Source organism: Arachis stenosperma, chromosome 2 (genome assembly GCF_014773155.1).
Source record: "Arachis stenosperma cultivar V10309 chromosome 2, arast.V10309.gnm1.PFL2, whole genome shotgun sequence".
In the NCBI taxonomy this organism is placed as follows: Eukaryota; Viridiplantae; Streptophyta; class Magnoliopsida; order Fabales; family Fabaceae; genus Arachis; species Arachis stenosperma.
The window spans coordinates 85,721,959-85,742,202 of NC_080378.1; the positions used below are offsets into that span (position 1 = coordinate 85,721,959).

At 39.4% G+C, this 20,244-nt stretch overlaps 2 non-coding genes across 2 annotated transcripts; both read left to right on the forward strand.

Moving 5' to 3' along the window:
• The first annotated feature begins 11,501 nt into the window (after positions 1–11,501).
• On the forward strand, positions 11,502–11,605 carry LOC130965128 (small nucleolar RNA R71). The gene has a single exon (XR_009081181.1). It is a non-coding gene; the product is annotated as a small nucleolar RNA R71 (small nucleolar RNA).
• Positions 11,606–18,458: 6,853 nt separating this feature from the next.
• On the forward strand, positions 18,459–18,562 carry LOC130963743 (small nucleolar RNA R71). Its single transcript, XR_009079863.1, has one exon. It is a non-coding gene; the product is annotated as a small nucleolar RNA R71 (small nucleolar RNA).
• The last annotated feature ends 1,682 nt before the right edge of the window (positions 18,563–20,244 follow it).

The window sequence follows — 20,244 nt, forward strand, 5'->3', positions numbered from 1 at the left end:
TATCATATATTGCTGGAAAGCCCAGGATGTCTACTTTCCAACGCCGTTGAGAGCGCGCCAATTGGGCTTCTGTAGCTCCAGAAAATCCACTTCGGGTGCAGGGAGGTCAGAATCCAACAGCATCTGCAGTCCTTTTGAGTCTCTGGATCAGATTTTTGCTCAGATCCCTCAATTTCAGCCAGAAAATACCTGAAATCACAGAAAAACACACAAACTCATAGTAAAGTCCAGAAAAGTGAATTTTAACTAAAAACTAATAAAAATATACTAAGAACTCAACTAAAACTACTAAAAACATACTAAAAACAATGCCAAAAAGCGTATAAATTATCCGCTCATCAGCAAGCGCGATACGTGCGCTCGCGTCCTTTCCTTCTCTTGGCACATGGACGCACACGCGGCATGTACGCGTCCGCGCGAGTTAAGTTGGGCTGGGGGCTTGAAGTTGGCCCAGATCCAGCGCGACTCTCTGGGTATTGGCCTAGAAGTTGCAGCAGCAGCTCGACGCATACGCGGCAGGTGTGCGTACGCGTGCATTTCCCTATAGCTGTATGGACGCGCACGCACGTAGTGCACGTCAGCGTGGAATGAATTGGGCTTGAGGCACAACGCTGGCCTAGGAGAGACCCAACTCTTTGGAATATGGGTGATGATGCATCCGCTCATGGATGCGTGCACGTACAGCGTGCGTGCGCGTCCACCCCCCTCCCCCCCCTTTTTTTTTAAACAGGAAAATGCCTAAAAGCTCTTAATTGCCCAAAAGATTCCCCATGGTTCCTACAACTTCTTATTTAGTCAAAAACCATACACTTTCTAAAATGCATGTTGGTTTTGAGATTTATTCCATTTCTACTAAGCACAACATACATGTTAATATGCTAGCAATTAATGTACACAAACAAACTAATTATGAAATGAAGACCTACCTACAATGGTAACTCAAATCACTTATTAAACAGAATTGAAGGAGAGTGGAAAGAGTGTACCATGGTGGGGTGTCTCCCACCTAGCACTTTTAGTTTATGTCCTTAAGTTGGACATTTTGATGGAGTCCTTGCTAGGGTGGCTTATACTTGAACTCTTCTTCGAATCCCCACCAGTGTTTGCACTTCTAATAGCCTCCGGGATCCCAATTTAAACGTACAAGGCCTTTAGGGGGACCTAAGCAAGTAACAAGGCCCCTAAGTTGATAGTGGTCTATGTATGTTCCGAGATCCCATACTTTATTTGTCAACCCCTTTTTTTCTTGATCTTTATGCTTCCAATAGGGTGACAAACTTATTGAATTCTCTTTGTAACTCATACTCATCATCTTAGTTCCATTGAATTTGGCTTCACTCCACTTTTGAAACTCTAAGTTTGATCTTCCATCCTTTATGCACCTTGATTTAAATTGTCCACCAACATCTAATCCGTTCTTATTCTCTAGCCCACAAAGAGTTCTAAGTTGACCATCCATTTCTAACAACGCATATTGATATGGGCCAAGAAAATTAAAGGATGAGATGATTACCCACTCAATTTGTAATTGGGATGGCGACTTAGCAAGGAAGATATCCAATGGTCTTGACATTGTAGGTTCCACTTCCTTTGGCTCCTCCATGATGATTTCCATCTTTTGATAACTTTCTTTAAATTCTTCTTGTTTGCTAACTTCCTCCAAACCTTTATCATTGATCAAGTCATGTGTTGGAGGTTGCGCACCCTCCTCAACATTGGTTTCACATTCGATGGGAAAAGCTTCAACAAGATCACCATTGTCACTTGATGTAGAGTTATTTTCGTTGATGGAACTTCCTTCTTGTTCAACCTCCTCTAGGTCTTCTTCCACTTCTTTATCTTCAACAATCTTCATTTCCTCCGCTTGTTGCAACACACACTCCATTTCCTTGTGCTCAACTTGAGACTCTAAAGTCTCCCTCATACCTTCCTCTTTGGTTGCTTTTTCACAATCATCCGTGAACTCATTTTGCTTGTGATATGAATCCCAAGAATCCATCTTTTGACGGATGGTTGCTTAAAGCTGATCCATTTCTTCCTTGAGAGGATCGTTTGACTCTTGTTCCTCTTCTCTAAGATAGGTAGGATCATACGGCTCTTGGATTGATGGACATGGATTTCTTTCTGTGGAGGTTTGTGGCGGAAAGGAGAAATCATGATATGGTTGGAAAGGAGGTTCATCAAAGCTTGGCGGTGGAAGAGCATCTTGGTTGTTGGTAGAAGGTGGGATTATACGGGACATAAATTCTTGGAGAGTAGAGGTGAAACAAGTGAGTGCGGTTTGGAGCTCTTCTTGCTCCTGGAGAATGATACCAAGTGTATCATCCATGGGAACTTGGCGTGGAGGGTAAAGATGATGGAGTGGTGGTGATCCAAGGGTTGCTTGTTCATAATCGTCACAAGGTTATGCATAGGGGGAATATAGATTTGGATCATATGTAGGCAATTGGTGGAAATAAGATGTGGGTTGAGAATATGGTGTATAGAATGATGGTGGTTGAGTGGTATAACCATGATAAGAATCATCATATCCATAGGAATGATATGCATTATAGGAAGGATTACCATCATAGTAACTTGAGGGGGAAGGTTGCCATGATGATTGCTCATATGGATATGGCTCCTTTCCTAAGAATTCATCTCTCCCATAGTGTGAGCCATCATTCAAGTTTTCATCACCTACAACATAGTCATAGTCATATCCAAAACCACAAGGATGAGAATTCATAGTGGAAAATAGGAACAAAACTAATAGAGATCTAAAACTAATGAAAACTAACAAACAAACAAAAGACAAGCATATTCACAATATTCACATATTTACATTAACCAAAAACATGGCACTCATGTGCAGTCCCCGGCAACGGCGCCATTTTGATAAATGAATTTTTTGCCGGTATAGAAATTATCAAGTAATCAATCGTAGTATAGTCTAAACCGACGCAAAATCCATCATCAAACAATTCTACAATCTATAACCGAGAGTATTAGTCCCGAGTCGTTCTTCCCTAGGAATGCTACAAGGATGCATGCTATTGGTTAAGTGATCTTTCGTGGCTTGAAGAGTGTGGCATAAAAGTGCTAATAAAAGAAAACAACAATCAATCAATATCAAAAGCCTTGGCCAAGGTTGAACATTGGAAGTTCCATCACTATAACTTCCTTCAAGTGTGATAACAAAGGAGTGTTGCTTTACTTAGTTAACCCCTAATCATAGAGGAAAGTCAAGTAAAAGTAACTAACTTGAGTCACAAGTCCTAGTCTCATCCTAGGGAAGTCTAGCTTTAGTGCACTCTAGGTCAATTAGCAATTCCCAATTATTAATCAACAATTGACATCCATTATTCAAGTGTCTCCAATGACTCAACCACTAGGCCAAGTGAGGGGATGCTACTCCATACCTAAAGTTGGCATTTTCTCAAACATGTGGAGAGCAAGAATGAAAGACATAGTAAAATTGAGAAAAGGTTTAGAATCGAAGTAATTCAACACAAGAGATTAACAACAATCAAGAATGAACAACAATGAAAATGAGATCTTCAATGAATTAATAGAATCCAAAACAACAAAGTTAAACCTAAGATCTATGAGAATTGAACAATTACACACACTAATTGAGATTAGAGAAGAGGATCTACAACATAAACAAAGTAAATTGAGTGTTGTAATAGATCTCACCAAGGAATGGTTGAGAAGTGAGAAAATGAAGATGAATCCTAGAGAAAGGTTGGAGTCTCTCTCTCTACAAATGTAACTAACTAAAAATATCTACAAAAAGATGTAAAAATGAGTCTATGGATGTGTATGTGTGTTAATCCCCTTCAATCCTTGGTTCTTATATGCAAATTGGCGCCAAATTTGGTTGCTAAAACCTTCCAAAATCGCCAGGCACGTGTTGCAATAACAAAATCACGTGCAGACTACGACGCTTTCGCGCACGGTACGCGTGCGCGTCCCTGGCTTATTCCACAATGTGCGCGCGAGCGCCTTGTGCGCGTGCGCGTGCTTGGCCGAGATTAATTCTTTGGCTTTTTGTGCTTCTCTCCACTTGCATGCTTCCTTCCTTGCTCCTTTGATCCATGCCTAGCCTATTTCAACCTGAGATTACTAGCAAACACATCAAGGCATCTTATGGAATCAAGGATGAATTAGAATTCATCAAAATAAGGCTTAGAAAGCAAGTTTTTACACTTAAGCACAAATATGGGAGAGATTACAAAACCATGCCAATTCATAGGTTAAATGCAAGAAAAGGTTGTCAAAATACTCTAAATTCAATACAAGATAAACCCTAAAAATGGGGTTTATCATGCTTCTTTTGGGCGTTTAACGCCCAAAAACAGCTCTTACTGGCTTTTTCGCACCAATGAGCTTCTTTTTGCTGTTTTATCCTCTGAACCCTTCTGTAACTCTGTGAACTCATGCAATTACTATTTTACCTTGAAGATAATTAAGATGAATCTCTAAAATTCAATTAATTAACAAAATGGCTGGGTTGCCTCCCAGAAAGTGCTTCTTTATTGTCTTTAGCTAGACTATTACTAAGCTTTAATCAAGTCTCAGTTTTGAGCATTCTTGCTCAAAATTGCTTTCAAGATAATGTTTGACTCTCTGTCCATTAACAATGAACTTTTTGTTAGAATCATTATCCTGAAGCTCTACGTATCCATATGGTGACACACCTGTAATCACATATGGTCCTCTCTACCGGGATTTTAATTTCTTGGGGAATAATCTGAGCCTAGAATTAAACAGCAGAACTTTCTGCCCTGGCTCAAAGACTCTGGATGACAGCTTCTTATCATGCCATCTTTTTGCTTTCTCTTTGTAATTTTTTGCATTTTCGAAAGCATTAAGTCTGAATTCCTCTAGCTCATTTAACTGGAGCAATCATTTTTCTCCAGCTAATTTGGCATCAAGGTTTAGGAATCTAGTTGCCCAGTAGGTCTTATGTTCCAGTTCCACTGGCAAGTGACAGACTTTTCCATACACAAGCTGGTATGGAGAGGTCCCTATAGGAGTCTTGAATGCTGTTCTGTATGCCCACACAGCGTCATCCAAGCTTCTTGCCCAATCCCTTCTACAGTTAATCACAGTCCATTCCAGGATCATTTTAAGTTCTCTATTAGAGACTTCAACTTGTCCATTTATCTGTGGATGATATGGAGTTGCCACCCTGTGGCTGACTCCATATCGAACCATAGCAGAGTAAAGCTGTTTATTGCAGAAATGAACGCCCCATCACTGATTAGTACTCTAAGGACACCAAATCTGCTGAAGATATGTTTCTGGAGGAATTTCAGCACTGTCTTAGTATCATTAGTGGGTGTTGGAATAGCTTCCACCCATTTAGATACATAATCCACTACCACCAGAATATAAGTGTTTGAGTATGATGGTGGGAAAGGCCCTATGAAGTCAATACCCCATACATCAAACAACTCAATCTCCAAGATCCCTTGTTGAGGCATGGCATAATTGTGAGGCAGATTGCCAGATCTTTGGCAACTGTTGATACGCATAAACTTGATATGCTACGATTTTAGGAAATTGCACGAACGGCAAAATTCCTTCCGGCAAGTGCACCTATTATCGTCAAGTAAAAACTCACAATAGAGTGAGGTCGAATCCCACAAGGATTGGTTGAATGAGCAATTCGAATTAGAAGTTTGTTTAGTTGAGCGGAATCAACTTTTGGATGTGAATTTGCATAAAGTAAATGTGGCAGGAAACGTAAATTGCAAGGAATTGAAATTGCATAAACTTAAATTGCGAGAATTAAGGTGCGAGAAAGTAAATTGCTGAAAGTAAAAGGGAATTGGGGTGATTGCATGAATTGAAATTGCAGAATGTAAAGAGAAAGTGTAGATCAGAAATGGGGAGTTCATTGGGTGTTAGGAGATATTGAGATCTCCGAATCAAAACAACTTTTATCCCTTCCTCAACCAATGCATTCATTGAATTTTGCTTGGCAATCTTATATGATTGGATCCCAATCCCTTGGCTCACCAATTCTCTCTAAAAACAAACAAATTCCCAATCCCTTGGTTTAAATGTTCATAAGAAGAGATGATGCTCGATCACTGATTATACCACACAGTTTCATGAACCACAATTTGGTAGGATTACATGTCACAATATCCATCCAAACCCCAATCCAATTCACTGTGAGAAAGCTTCTCTAGCATGAATCCATCATTCCTTTCCCAAGGTTCCGAAGGATTCCAATTATGGGTAGTTTCTTTCCCAAGACAACTACCCAATGGAATTAGATCGAGAAGCTTTCTAACAAAATTCAAGAGAAAAGATTGAAGAAGAAGATAAAACTATTATTGATTCATTGAATTACAATAGAGCTCCCTAACCCAATGAAAGGGGTTTAGTGAGTCATAGCTCTGAATTCAATTACAAAGAGTATGAAAACTAGCAAATGATCAAAAGTTCCCTCCTGTCAAAAGTGCCAACTAACTTCAATTCTATCCTATTTATACACTTTCTAAATTGAGCTTCTGTTGACTTTCTTGGGCTTTGAGGCTTTCTCTTGATTTCCTTTTGCTTTGGGTTTATGATCCATAATCCTGATGAGGCTGTGATCCAATTCTGTAACATTCATTGAGCAAACTTAGTGATAAACAAGTAATGACACAAGACTCAACAAATTGAAGTTCCAGACTCATCAATTCTTTCGGCCCAATCCCATAAACCATGATATTCAATTGGGTTTCATACCATAATACGTTTAAGTTAATATCTGTGCTCAAATGCTAACTTAAACTTCAATATATTTGGCCCAGAAACCCCTTCAAAAGGTGGCGTTTAAGTTGAAGTTTAAGTTTCAGTTTAAGGTTAAACTGAAACTTAAACGAGGAATTGGAAGAAAGCAACCCAGGGGTGTAAAATGTCGAACACGTTTAAGCTTCAGTTTAAGGTTAAACTGAAGCTTAAACGTGGAAATGAAGAAAACAACCCTGGAGGAGCAATTGGGTCGAACACGTTTAACCTCCAGTTTAAGGTTAAACTGGAGGTTAAACGTGGAAAATGAGAAAGCAACCCTGGAGGAGAGAAATAGTCGAACACGTTTAACCTCCAGTTTAAGGTTAAACTGGAGGTTAAACGTGGAAATGCTCCTGGTGCCTCTCTTGCTTCTGGCGTTTAACCTCCAGTTTAAGGTTAAACTGGAGGTTAAACGCCAGTTACAGCATTTCCTCCTTTCTCATGATTCTGGCGTTTAAGCTCCAGTTTAGGCTTAAACTGGAGCTTAAACTCCACATTTGATATTCAAGCTTCCTTTATTGATTTTGTTGCTTCCTTGCCTAGCCTCTTCTTCCCTGAAATCATCCAAACAATTGCATCAAAGTCTTACAAAATTTCATGAGAAATCATCCATTCATAGCATTCAAGTAATATAACTAAAAACTCATGGAATTTGCATCAAAATCATACTGTTTGGATGGTTCATTGCTTTGTTGTTCATTTAACCATTCTTGGTTACTTTAAGCTTAAGAAAATGCATACAACAACTAAAACTAACAGAAAAATGCTAGTGAAACTAGCCTAAGATGCCTTGGCATCACAACACCAAACTTAATACTTGCTTGTCCCTAAGCAAGTCCTGAGTTATTTGAGAAGAAAGTATGAAGCAGAAAGCAATTACATTGGCTATATTAGCAAGCATTTGAAGTTCATCAGAAGGGTTTTATGCAGAAAGTTGCAGCATCACTTTTTCATTCTTATCAGGTAGGATTATCACTTTTTCATTGCATCCATCAAACACTGCTATGGCCTCTTGTTATTCTTATGTCCTTGGCACTTTTTCCTTTCTTTGTTTTTCTTTTTCTTAGAGCTCTTTTGCTCCTTGTTTGCTCAGTGTCATGTGTTGCACAAGCCTTTGGCATTTTCTTTTTCTTATCAATGCATTACACATATCCACTACAGGCATTTTAGTTCACATTTCTTCTTGAGACATTGGTGCCCAGCACCTCTTTGTGTGACTAAATGTTTTGTATTTAGGCTGCTCTTGATAATGGACTTTTGGTTGATAATCCCGGGTTAGTTAACCCAAGTTACCAAGTGTTGAAACACTCCTCAGAACCTATTCATCCAAGCATATCCTTAATACATAAACACCACAGGCATTTGTCTCAGAAGTTCAAACCATTGGTGCCTAGCTTATTTTCTCAATTTTTTTTTTTGCTTTTTGGTTGCCCTTTTTCAGTGGCTTTTTCTTCTTCTTTTTCTTTCTTTTTCATGGCCAAAGACATTTATTCATCAAGATCCATAGACAGTATTCAACTTCTACACAATGATGATAATTCTACACTCAATTTCCAGTGAGCTGACTAAACAATCAAGCATGCATACCACCACTTAATTCTACTTGATTTGTCACTAATTGAGCCAAGTTACTTTTGTTCAAACTTTTCTTTTAATTTTTTGGAAACAGAACAAGCATGGCAAGCATTTGTTTAAGAAGGTGGAGTTATATCCAAACATCTAGGCATTCACTTTATTCAAAGCAATAAACCAACACTCAGACTAAAAACTTCACATTCCAGAAAGATTCAACAATTACAGTTTAAACCAGAACAAGCATGCTTTTGTTTGCCTTTTAAAGAATGGTCAAGGAACAACACCACCTTGTGAAATTTCTTGTTTTCTCTTTGTTGCCAGGAAACAATTTGATTTCTCCTTCTCTCCTAGTTGTTGCTTCATGTTCTTTCTAAGATCCTTGTTTCCTTTCCTGCAAAGAGTGATGAAGTTGCTTGCTTCTCAAGCACTTGAGTGGTTAGCTCAACTATGTATGGGTAAGTGTCTGAGTCTTAAGTTGGTGTGTGAACACCAAACTTAGTCTCCTACTTACTCCTCTGCTCTTTGAATCCTTGAATTCTTCTTGGAATGAAGTTACTGCTAAGGAATTTAAGCATTTCTGTGATTGCTTAGAATGGTTGTTCCTTTCATATAATTCAAAGGTTGTTGTGTTCAGTTGATCTGTATGGTGGAACACCAAACTTAGAGTCACACATTCCCTTTTGAATTATTGATCCATGAATTCATTGTTTGGTGTGAAACACCAAACTTAATTCTTTGCAATACACAGAAACTACTTCACCTTTTTATTGAAACAATTAAAAGAAACAGCAAAAGAGTATTACCTCAGGTTGGGTTGCCTTCAGGTACACCAAACTTAGAGACCAATTGTATTTTACATTGCAATGTTTAGTGCACCTTATCAACAGTTGTCCTGAGGATTCAAGTTCATGCATACAAAACCATGCTTTATTAGATGCAGAGCAAAACAATAAAGAGTAAGGATACTAAAACATGGGTTGCCTCCCATGAAGCGCTTCTTTAACGTCACTAGCTTGACGGTTGTCCCTTGTTAGGGTGGATTGTAGTGCTTGATGTCCTCTCCTCTCACTATGGAAACGTCCCCATTTGATTCCTTCATGATTTCCAAATGTTCCATAGAAAGAACTTTCCTGATTGTGCACACTTGAGGGAGCTGGGAAGGAATGGGTTTGAGGCCAGGTGGGATTGGCAGATAATGACTTGATATCACTTTGTCTCCCGGAGAGAAACCTTCAGTGGGAATTTTCTTGTTTCTCCACCCTCTTGGCAATTTCTTTACAATTCTTCCCTCTCTCTCGAGGATTTCTTCATTGACCCTTATGCTAGGAGGAACCTTCTGATCTGTTTTTATTGATTCTTGTGGCTTTAACTCTTGTAATTCTTGTTTGCCTTCAAAGGATTGTTTTAGAGTTTCAGCTGCTGAATTGCTTTCCTCCAAACACAGATTGCTACTATCATCCTTAGGCTTTTCAGGTTCTGGTTCAGGCTCAGATGCAGGTTTAAAAACATGGAAAATGAGCTGTTCATCATGTACTCTCAAAATTAGCTCTCCTTGTTCTATATCAATGAGCGCTCTAGCAGTGGCTAGAAATGGCCTTCCCAGAATGATAGGGTGTAGGTAGCTTTCCTCCATGTCCAAAATGACAAAGTCTGTGGGGAAAAAATAATTTCCCACTTTCACCAGCACATTCTCAACTACCCCTTCAGCTTGCTTTTGAGTTTTGTCAGCCAGTTGTATGATTACATCAGTGGATCTCACCTCATTCAGTTGTAGCCTCCTCATAAGAGTCAGAGGCATCACATTTATGCTAGCTCCTAGATCACAGAATCCTCTGTCAATTTTTGTTTCCCCTATGATGCAGGGGATATGAAAACTTCCTGGGTCTGTTTTCTTAGAGACCATATCCTTCTTGATGAGTGCACTGCATTCCTTGTTCATTATTACAGTTTGTCCTCCCTTCAAAACTCTTTTCTTGCTCAGCAATTCCTTCAAATACTTTATATGTGTAGGCATCTGCTGGAGGATCTCAAGAAAGGGAATATTGATATGGAGAGACTTAAATGTCTCTAAGAACTTTGAATATGTTTTCCCTTTTTCACCTCTTCCTAACCTCTGAGGAAATGGTGCTTTTGGTTGGTATGTTCCCAGCATGCCTTCCTTTTGCATTTCCTTGGCTTGCTCAGTTTCACTTTCCTGCTTAGCTTCTTCCACACCTTCTTTCAAGATTTCTGGCTCCTTTTCTGAGGGTCTGATTCCTTCTTCTTCTGAGACTTCCTTCAATATGGTGATGGCCTTGCATTCTTCCCATCTCACTCCCTTTTGTTCCCCTTTAGGATTCTTTTCTGTGTCACTAGGGAACACTGCAGTTGACTTGGGGGCCTATTGAGATAGCTCTCCTACTCGAGACTCCATCCACTTGAGTTTTTCACCATGGTTCCTTATGGTCGATCTCACATCTTCCCTAAAGCTTTTCAACTCATTTATGTCCTGACCCATGGTTGCAAGCATTCCTTCTATCCTGTTTAATTGATCTTGAAATTGTTGGCTCAGATTAGGTTGGGCAGGTTGATTATTTTGGCCATGATATGGTGGTTGGGAGTAAGTGTTTTGTGTGGCTTGGTATGATCTTTGGTTGGAGTTTTGGTATGTGGAATTGTTATGTTGGTTGTGGTTGTAAGGTTTGTGGGTTTGTGGTTGGGTTTGCTGGTTTCCCCACCCAAAGTTTGGGTGGTTTTTCCATCCTGGGTTGTAAGTGTTGGAATGTGGATCATATGATTGCTTTTGTTGGTTTCCCACATAGTTGGCCTCTTCCCAATCACCTCCTTCAATGCTTACTTCCTCTTGATCTTGTGTGTGTACTGCAGCCACATGCTTTGTGTCTAATTTCCTGGTGAGCTCTGCTAGTTGCTTGGCAAACACCTTGTTTTGGGCTAGAATTGTATCAACATGGTTCAGCTCCATGACTCCCTTAGTGTTGTGCCTCTCTGAAGCATAGTAGTATTCATTCTCAGCCACTGTCTCAATCACTTCAATGGCTTCTTCCACAGTCTTCTTCCTGTTCAATGAACCTCCTGATGAATGGTCTACAGCTTTCCTTGATTCATAAGAAAGTCCATCATAGAAAATATGTAATTGCACCCAGTCATGGAACATGTCTGGTGGGCATTTCCTTGTCAATTCTTTGAACCTCTCCCATGCCTCGTAGAGGGTTTCACCATCCTGTTGTCTGAAAGTCTGAACCTCAGATCGAAGCCTATTGACCTTTTGTGGGGGGTAGAAACGTGCCAGAAACTTGCTTTCCACCTCATCCCAGGTTGTTAGGCTCCCCTTGGGAATGATTCCAGCCACTTAGCTGCCTTGTCCCTAAGTGAAAATGGGAACAAGAGCAGTTTATAGGCATCTTCCTGGACTCCATTGGACTTCACAGTGTCGCAAATTCTCAGGAATTTTGTGAGATGTTGGTTTGGGTCTTCATTAGCACTCCCACCAAATGAACAATGATCCTCCACCAATGATATTAGCTGTGGTTTGAGTTCAAAATTGTTGGCCTGAATGGGTGGTTTCTGGATGCTGCTACCACAATTCCCAGAGGTTGGATTTATGTATGAACTAAGAACCCTCCTCTCAGGAATGGCATTGTTTCCATCAGCCCTCTCATGGTTGTGAACTTCTCTATCCATGTTGAGGTCTAGAGCTTCCTCAAAATTATCCTCAGATTCTCCTTCAGATTCTTCTTCTCTCAGTACTCTCTTCCCTCTTGCTTCCCTTCTAAGTCTATGAAGGGTCCTCTCTGGTTTGGTATATGGAGGAGTTGATGTCTCTCCTCTCCTACCTGTCATACAAGAACACACCACAAGCAACAAACAAGTGGAATACTCTTGGTTAATGGAAGAGTATGGTTAGAGCAGTTGAGGAATTAATTCAAATAGTTAGTGGGTCAGTGAGTTAGTTGCTTGAATTGAAAGACATAAGAAAGAAAAAGCAATTAACAGAGTGCAGAAATTAAAATTCAACAAGTAACTTGAACTAAATTAACAAAACAAGAAAAATGCTCAATCTAGTTAACTTCCAATTTGAGAATTGTCAATCGAAAACCAATCCCCGGCAACGGCGCCATAAACTTGATACGCATAAACTTGATATGCTACGATTTTAGGAAATTGCACGAACGGCAAAATTCCTTCCAGCAAGTGCACCGATTATCGTCAAGTAAAAACTCACAATAGAGTGAGGTCGAATCCCACAAGGATTGGTTGAATGAGCAATTCGAATTAGAAGTTTGTTTAGTTGAGCGGAATCAACTTTTGGATGTGAATTTGCATAAAGTAAATGTGGCAGGAAACGTAAATTGCAAGGAATTGAAATTGCATAAACTTAAATTGCGAGAATTAAGGTGCGAGAAAGTAAATTGCTGAAAGTAAAAGGGAATTGGGGTGATTGCATGAATTGAAATTGCAGAATGTAAAGAGAAAGTGTAGATCAGAAATGGGGAGTTCATTGGGTGTTAGGAGATATTGAGATCTCCGAATCAAAACAACTTTTATCCCTTCCTCAACCAATGCATTCATTGAATTTTGCTTGGCAATCTTATATGATTGGATCCCAATCCCTTGGCTCACCAATTCTCTCTAAAAACAAACAAATTCCCAATCCCTTGGTTTAAATGTTCATAAGAAGAGATGATGCTCGATCACTGATTATACCACACAGTTTCATGAACCACAATTTGGTAGGATTACATGTCACAATATCCATCCAAACCCCAATCCAATTCACTGTGAGAAAGCTTCTCTAGCATGAATCCATCATTCCTTTCCCAAGGTTCCGAAGGATTCCAATTATGGGTAGTTTTTTTCCCAAGACAACTACCCAATGGAATTAGATCGAGAAGCTTTCTAACAAAATTCAAGAGAAAAGATTGAAGAAGAAGATAAAACTATTATTGATTCATTGAATTACAATAGAGCTCCCTAACCCAATGAAAGGGGTTTAGTGAGTCATAGCTCTGAATTCAATTACAAAGAGTATGAAAACTAGCAAATGATCAAAAAGTTCCCTCCTGTCAAAAGTGCCAACTAACTTCAATTCTATCCTATTTATACACTTTCTAAATTGAGCTTCTGTTGACTTTCTTGGGCTTTGAGGCTTTCTCTAGATTTCCTTTTGCTTTGGGTTTATGATCCATAATCCTGATGAGGCTGTGATCCAATTCTGTAACATTCATTTAGCAAACTTAGTGATAAACAAGTAATGACACAAGACTCAACAAATTGAAGTTCCAGACTCATCAATTTTTCCGGCCCAATCCCATAAACCATGATATTCAATTGGGTTTCATACCATAATACGTTTAAGTTAATATCTGTGCTCAAATGCTAACTTAAACTTCAATATATTTGGCCCAGAAACCCCTTCAAAAGGTGGCGTTTAAGTTGAAGTTTAAGTTTCAGTTTAAGGTTAAACTGAAACTTAAACGTGGAATTGGAAGAAAGCAACCCAGGGGTGTAAAATGTCGAACACGTTTAAGCTTCAGTTTAAGGTTAAACTGAAGCTTAAACGTGGAAATGAAGAAAACAACCCTGGAGGAGCAATTGGGTCGAACACGTTTAACCTCCAGTTTAAGGTTAAACTGGAGGTTAAACGTGGAAAATGAGAAAGCAACCCTGGAGGAGAGAAATAGTCGAACACGTTTAACCTCCAGTTTAAGGTTAAACTGGAGGTTAAACGTGGAAATGCTCCTGGTGCCTCTCTTGCTTCTGGCGTTTAACCTCCAGTTTAAGGTTAAACTGGAGGTTAAACGCCAGTTACAGCATTTCCTCCTTTCTCATGATTCTGGCATTTAAGCTCCAGTTTAGGCTTAAACTGGAGCTTAAACTCCACATTTGATATTCAAGCTTCCTTTATTGATTTTGTTGCTTCCTTGCCTAGCCTCTTCTTCCCTGAAATCATCCAAACAATTGCATCAAAGTCTTACAAAATTTCATGAGAAATCATCCATTCATAGCATTCAAGTAATATAACTAAAAACTCATGGAATTTGCATCAAAATCATACTGTTTGGATGGTTCATTGCTTTGTTGTTCATTTAACCATTCTTGGTTACTTTAAGCTCAAGAAAATGCATACAACAACTAAAACTAACAGAAAAATGCTAGTGAAACTAGCCTAAGATGCCTTGGCATCACAACACCAAACTTAATACTTGCTTGTCCCTAAGCAAGTCCTGAGTTATTTGAGAAGAAAGTATGAAGCAGAAAGCAATTACATTGGCTATATTAGCAAGCATTTGAAGTTCATCAGAAGGGTTTTATGCAGAAAGTTGCAGCATCACTTTTTCATTCTTATCAGGTAGGATTATCACTTTTTCATTGCATCCATCAAACACTTCTATGGCCTCTTGTTATTCTTATGTCCTTGGCACTTTTTCCTTTCTTTGTTTTTCTTTTTCTTAGAGCTCTTTTGCTCCTTGTTTGCTCAGTGTCATGTGTTGCACAAGCCTTTGGCATTTTCTTTTTCTTATCAATGCATTACACATATCCACTACAGGCATTTTAGTTCACATTTCTTCTTGAGACATTGGTGCCCAACACCTCTTTGTGTGACTAAATGTTTTGTATTTAGGCTGCTCTTGATAATGGACTTTTGGTTGATAATCCCGGGTTAGTTAACCCAAGTTACCAAGTGTTGAAACACTCCTCAGAACCTATTCATCCAAGCATATCCTTAATACATAAACACCACAGGCATTTGTCTCAGAAGTTCAAACCATTGGTGCCTAGCTTATTTTCTCAATTTTTTTTTTGCTTTTTGGTTGCCCTTTTTCAGTGGCTTTTTCTTCTTCTTTTTCTTTCTTTTTCATGGCCAAAGACATTTATTCATCAAGATCCATAGACAGTATTCAACTTCTACACAATGATGATAATTCTACACTCAATTTCCAGTGAGCTGACTAAACAATCAAGCATGCATACCACCACTTAATTCTACTTGATTTGTCACTAATTGAGCCAAGTTACTTTTGTTCAAACTTTTCTTTTAATTTTTGGAAACAGAACAAGCATGGCAAGCATTTGTTTAAGAAGGTGGAGTTATATCCAAACATCTAGGCATTCACTTTATTCAAAGCAATAAACCAACACTCAGACTAAAAACTTCACATTCCAGAAAGATTCAACAATTACAGTTTAAACCAGAACAAGCATGCTTTTGTTTGCCTTTTAAAGAATGGTCAAGGAACAACACCACCTTGTGAAATTTCTTGTTTTCTCTTTGTTGCCAGGAAACAATTTGATTTCTCCTTCTCTCCTAGTTGTTGCTTCATGTTCTTTCTAAGATCCTTGTTTCCTTTCCTGCAAAGAGTGATGAAGTTGCTTGCTTCTCAAGCACTTGAGTGGTTAGCTCAACTATGTATGGGTAAGTGTCTGAGTCTTAAGTTGGTGTGTGAACACCAAACTTAGTCTCCTACTTACTCCTCTGCTTTTTGAATCCTTGAATTCTTCTTGGAATGAAGTTACTGCTAAGGAATTTAAGCATTTCTGTGATTGCTTAGAATGGTTGTTCCTTTCATATAATTCAAAGGTTGTTGTGTTCAGTTGATCTGTATGGTGGAACACCAAACTTAGAGTCACACATTCCCTTTTGAATTATTGATCCATGAATTCATTGTTTGGTGTGAAACACCAAACTTAATTCTTTGCAATACACAGAAACTACTTCACCTTTTTATTGAAACAATTAAAAGAAACAGCAAAAGAGTATTACCTCAGGTTGGGTTGCCTTCAGGTACACCAAACTTAGAGACCAATTGTATTTTACATTGCAATGTTTAGTGCACCTTATCAACAGTTGTCCTGAGGATTCAAGTTCATGCATAAGAAACCATGCTTTATTAGATGCAGAGCAAAACAATAAAGAGTAAGGATACTAAAACATGGGTTGCCTCCCATGAAACGCTTCTTTAACGTCACTAGCTTGACGGTTGTCCCTTGTTAGGGTGGATTGTAGTGCTTGATGTCCTCTCCTCTCACTATGGAAACGTCCCCATTTGATTCCTTCATGATTTCCAAATGTTCCATAGAAAGAACTTTCCTGATTGTGCACACTTGAGGGAGCTGGGAAGGAATGGGTTTGAGGCCAGGTGGGATTGGCAGATAATGACTTGATATCACTTTGTCTCCCGGAGAGAAACCTTCAGTGGGAATTTTCTTGTTTCTCCACCCTCTTGGCAATTTCTTTACAATTCTTCCCTCTCTCTCGAGGATTTCTTCATTGACCCTTATGCTAGGAGGAACCTTCTGATCTGTTTTTATTGATTCTTGTGGCTTTAACTCTTGTAATTCTTGTTTGCCTTCAAAGGATTGTTTTAGAGTTTCAGCTGCTGAATTGCTTTCCTCCAAACACAGATTGCTACTATCATCCTTAGGCTTTTCAGGTTCTGGTTCAGGCTCAGATGCAGGTTTAAAAACATGGAAAATGAGCTGTTCATCATGTACTCTCAAAATTAGCTCTCCTTGTTCTATATCTATGAGCGCTCTAGCAGTGGCTAGAAATGGCCTTCCCAGAATGATAGGGTGTAGGTAGCTTTCCTCCATGTCCAAAATGACAAAGTCCGTGGGGAAAAAATAATTTCCCACTTTCACCAGCACATTCTCAACTACCCCTTCAGCTTGCTTTTGAGTTTTGTCAGCCAGTTGTATGATTACATCAGTGGATCTCACCTCATTCAGTTGTAGCCTCCTCATAAGAGTCAGAGGCATCACATTTATGATAGCTCCTAGATCACAGAATCCTCTGTCAATTTTTGTTTCCCCTATGATGCAGGGGATATGAAAACTTCCTGGGTCTGTTTTCTTAGAGACCATATCCTTCTTGATGAGTGCACTGCATTCCTTGTTCATTATTACAGTTTGTCCTCCCTTCAAAACTCTTTTCTTGCTCAGCAATTCCTTCAAATACTTGATATGTGTAGGCATCTGCTGGAGGATCTCAAGAAAGGGAATATTGATATGGAGAGACTTAAATGTCTCTAAGAACTTTGAATATGTTTTCCCTTTTTCACCTCCTCCTAACCTCTGAGGAAATGGTGCTTTTGGTTGGTATGTTCCCAGCATGCCTTCCTTTTGCATTTCCTTGGCTTGCTCAGTTTCACTTTCCTGCTTAGCTTCTTCCACACCTTCTTTCAAGATTTCTGGCTCCTTTTCTGAGGGTCTGATTCCTTCTTCTTCTGAGACTTCCTTCAATATGGTGATGGCCTTGCATTCTTCCCATCTCACTCCCTTTTGTTCCCCTTTAGGATTCTTTTCTGTGTCACTAGGGAACACTGCAGTTGACTTGGGGGCCTATTGAGATAGCTCTCCTACTCGAGACTCCATCCACTTGAGTTTTTCACCATGGTTCCTTAAGGTCGATCTCACATCTTCCCTAAAGCTTTTCAACTCATTTATGTCCTGACCCATGGTTGCAAGCATTCCTTCTATCCTGTTTAATTGATCTTGAAATTGTTGGCTCGGATTAGGTTGGGCAGGTTGATTATTTTGGCCATGATATGGTGGTTGGGAGTAAGTGTTTTGTGTGGCTTGGTATGATCTTTGGTTGGAGTTTTGGTATGTGGAATTGTTATGTTGGTTGTGGTTGTAAGGTTTGTGGGTTTGTGGTTGGGTTTGCTGGTTTCCCCACCCAAAGTTTGGGTGGTTTTTCCATCCTGGGTTGTAAGTGTTGGAATGTGGATCATATGATTGCTTTTGTTGGTTTCCCACATAGTTGGCCTCTTCCCAATCACCTCCTTCAATGCTTACTTCCTCTTGATCTTGTGTGTACTGCAGCCACATGCTTTGTGTCTAATTTCCTGGTGAGCTCTGCTAGTTGCTTGGCAAACACCTTGTTTTGGGCTAGAATTGTATCAACATGGTTCAGCTCCATGACTCCCTTAGTGTTGTGCCTCTCTGAAGCATAGTAGTATTCATTCTCAGCCACTGTCTCAATCACTTCAATGGCTTCTTCCACAGTCTTCTTCCTGTTCAATGAACCTCCTGATGAATGGTCTACAGCTTTCCTTGATTCATAAGAAAGTCCATCATAGAAAATATGTAATTGCACCCAGTCATGGAACATGTCTGGTGGGCATTTCCTTGTCAATTCTTTGAACCTCTCCCATGCCTCGTAGAGGGTTTCACCATCCTGTTGTCTGAAAGTCTGAACCTCAGATCGAAGCCTATTGACCTTTTGTGGGGGGTAGAAACGTGCCAGAAACTTGCTTTCCACCTCATCCCAGGTTGTTAGGCTCCCCCTTGGGAATGATTCCAGCCACTTAGCTGCCTTGTCCCTAAGTGAAAATGGGAACAAGAGCAGTTTATAGGCATCTTCCTGGACTCCATTGGACTTCACAGTGTCGCAAATTCTCAGGAATTTTGTGAGATGTTGGTTTGGGTCTTCATTAGCACTCCCACCAAATGAACAATGATCCTCCACCAATGATATTAGCTGTGGTTTGAGTTCAAAATTGTTGGCCTGAATGGGTGGTTTCTGGATGCTGCTACCACAATTCCCAGAGGTTGGATTTATGTATGAACTAAGAACCCTCCTCTCAGGAATGGCATTGTTTCCATCAGCCCTCTCATGGTTGTGAACTTCTCTATCCATGTTGAGGTCTAGAGCTTCCTCAAAATTGTCCTCAGATTCTCCTTCAGATTCTTCTTCTCTCAGTACTCTCTTCCCTCTTGCTTCCCTTCTAAGTCTATGAAGGGTCCTCTCTGGTTCGGTATATGGAGGAGTTGATGTCTCTCCTCTCCTACCTGTCATACAAGAACACACCACAAGCAACAAACAAGTGGAATACTCTTGGTTAATGGAAGAGTATGGTTAGAGCAGTTGAGGAATTAATTCAAATAGTTAGTGGGTCAGTGAGTTAGTTGCTTGAATTGAAAGACATAAGAAAGAAAAAGCAATTAACAGAGTGCAGAAATTAAAATTCAACAAGTAACTTGAACTAAATTAACAAAACAAGAAAAATGCTCAATCTAGTTAACTTCCAATTTGAGAATTGTCAATCGAAAACCAATCCCCGGCAACGGCACCATAAACTTGATACGCATAAACTTGATATGCTACGATTTTAGGAAATTGCACGAACGGCAAAATTCCTTCCGGCAAGTGCACCGATTATCGTCAAGTAAAAACTCACAATAGAGTGAGGTTGAATCCCACAAGGATTGGTTGAATGAGCAATTCGAATTAGAAGTTTGTTTAGTTGAGCGGAATCAACTTTTGGATGTGAATTTGCATAAAGTAAATGTGGCAGGAAACGTAAATTGCAAGGAATTGAAATTGCATAAACTTAAATTGCGAGAATTAAGGTGCGAGAAAGTAAATTGCTGAAAGTAAAAGGGAATTGGGGTGATTGCATGAATTGAAATTGCAGAATGTAAAGAGAAAGTGTAGATCAGAAATGGGGAGTTCATTGGGTGTTAGGAGATATTGAGACCTCCGAATCAAAACAACTTTTATCCCTTCCTCAACCAATGCATTCATTGAATTTTGCTTGGCAATCTTATATGATTGGATCCCAATCCCTTGGCTCACCAATTCTCTCTAAAAACAAACAAATTCCCAATCCCTTGGTTTAAATGTTCATAAGAAGAGATGATGCTCGATCACTGATTATACCACACAGTTTCATGAACCACAATTTGGTAGGATTACATGTCACAATATCCATCCAAACCCCAATCCAATTCACTATGAGAAAGCTTCTCTAGCATGAATCCATCATTCCTTTCCCAAGGTTCCGAAGGATTCCAATTATGGGTAGTTTCTTTCCCAAGACAACTACCCAATGGAATTAGATCGAGAAGCTTTCTAACAAAATTCAAGAGAAAAGATTGAAGAAGAAGATAAAA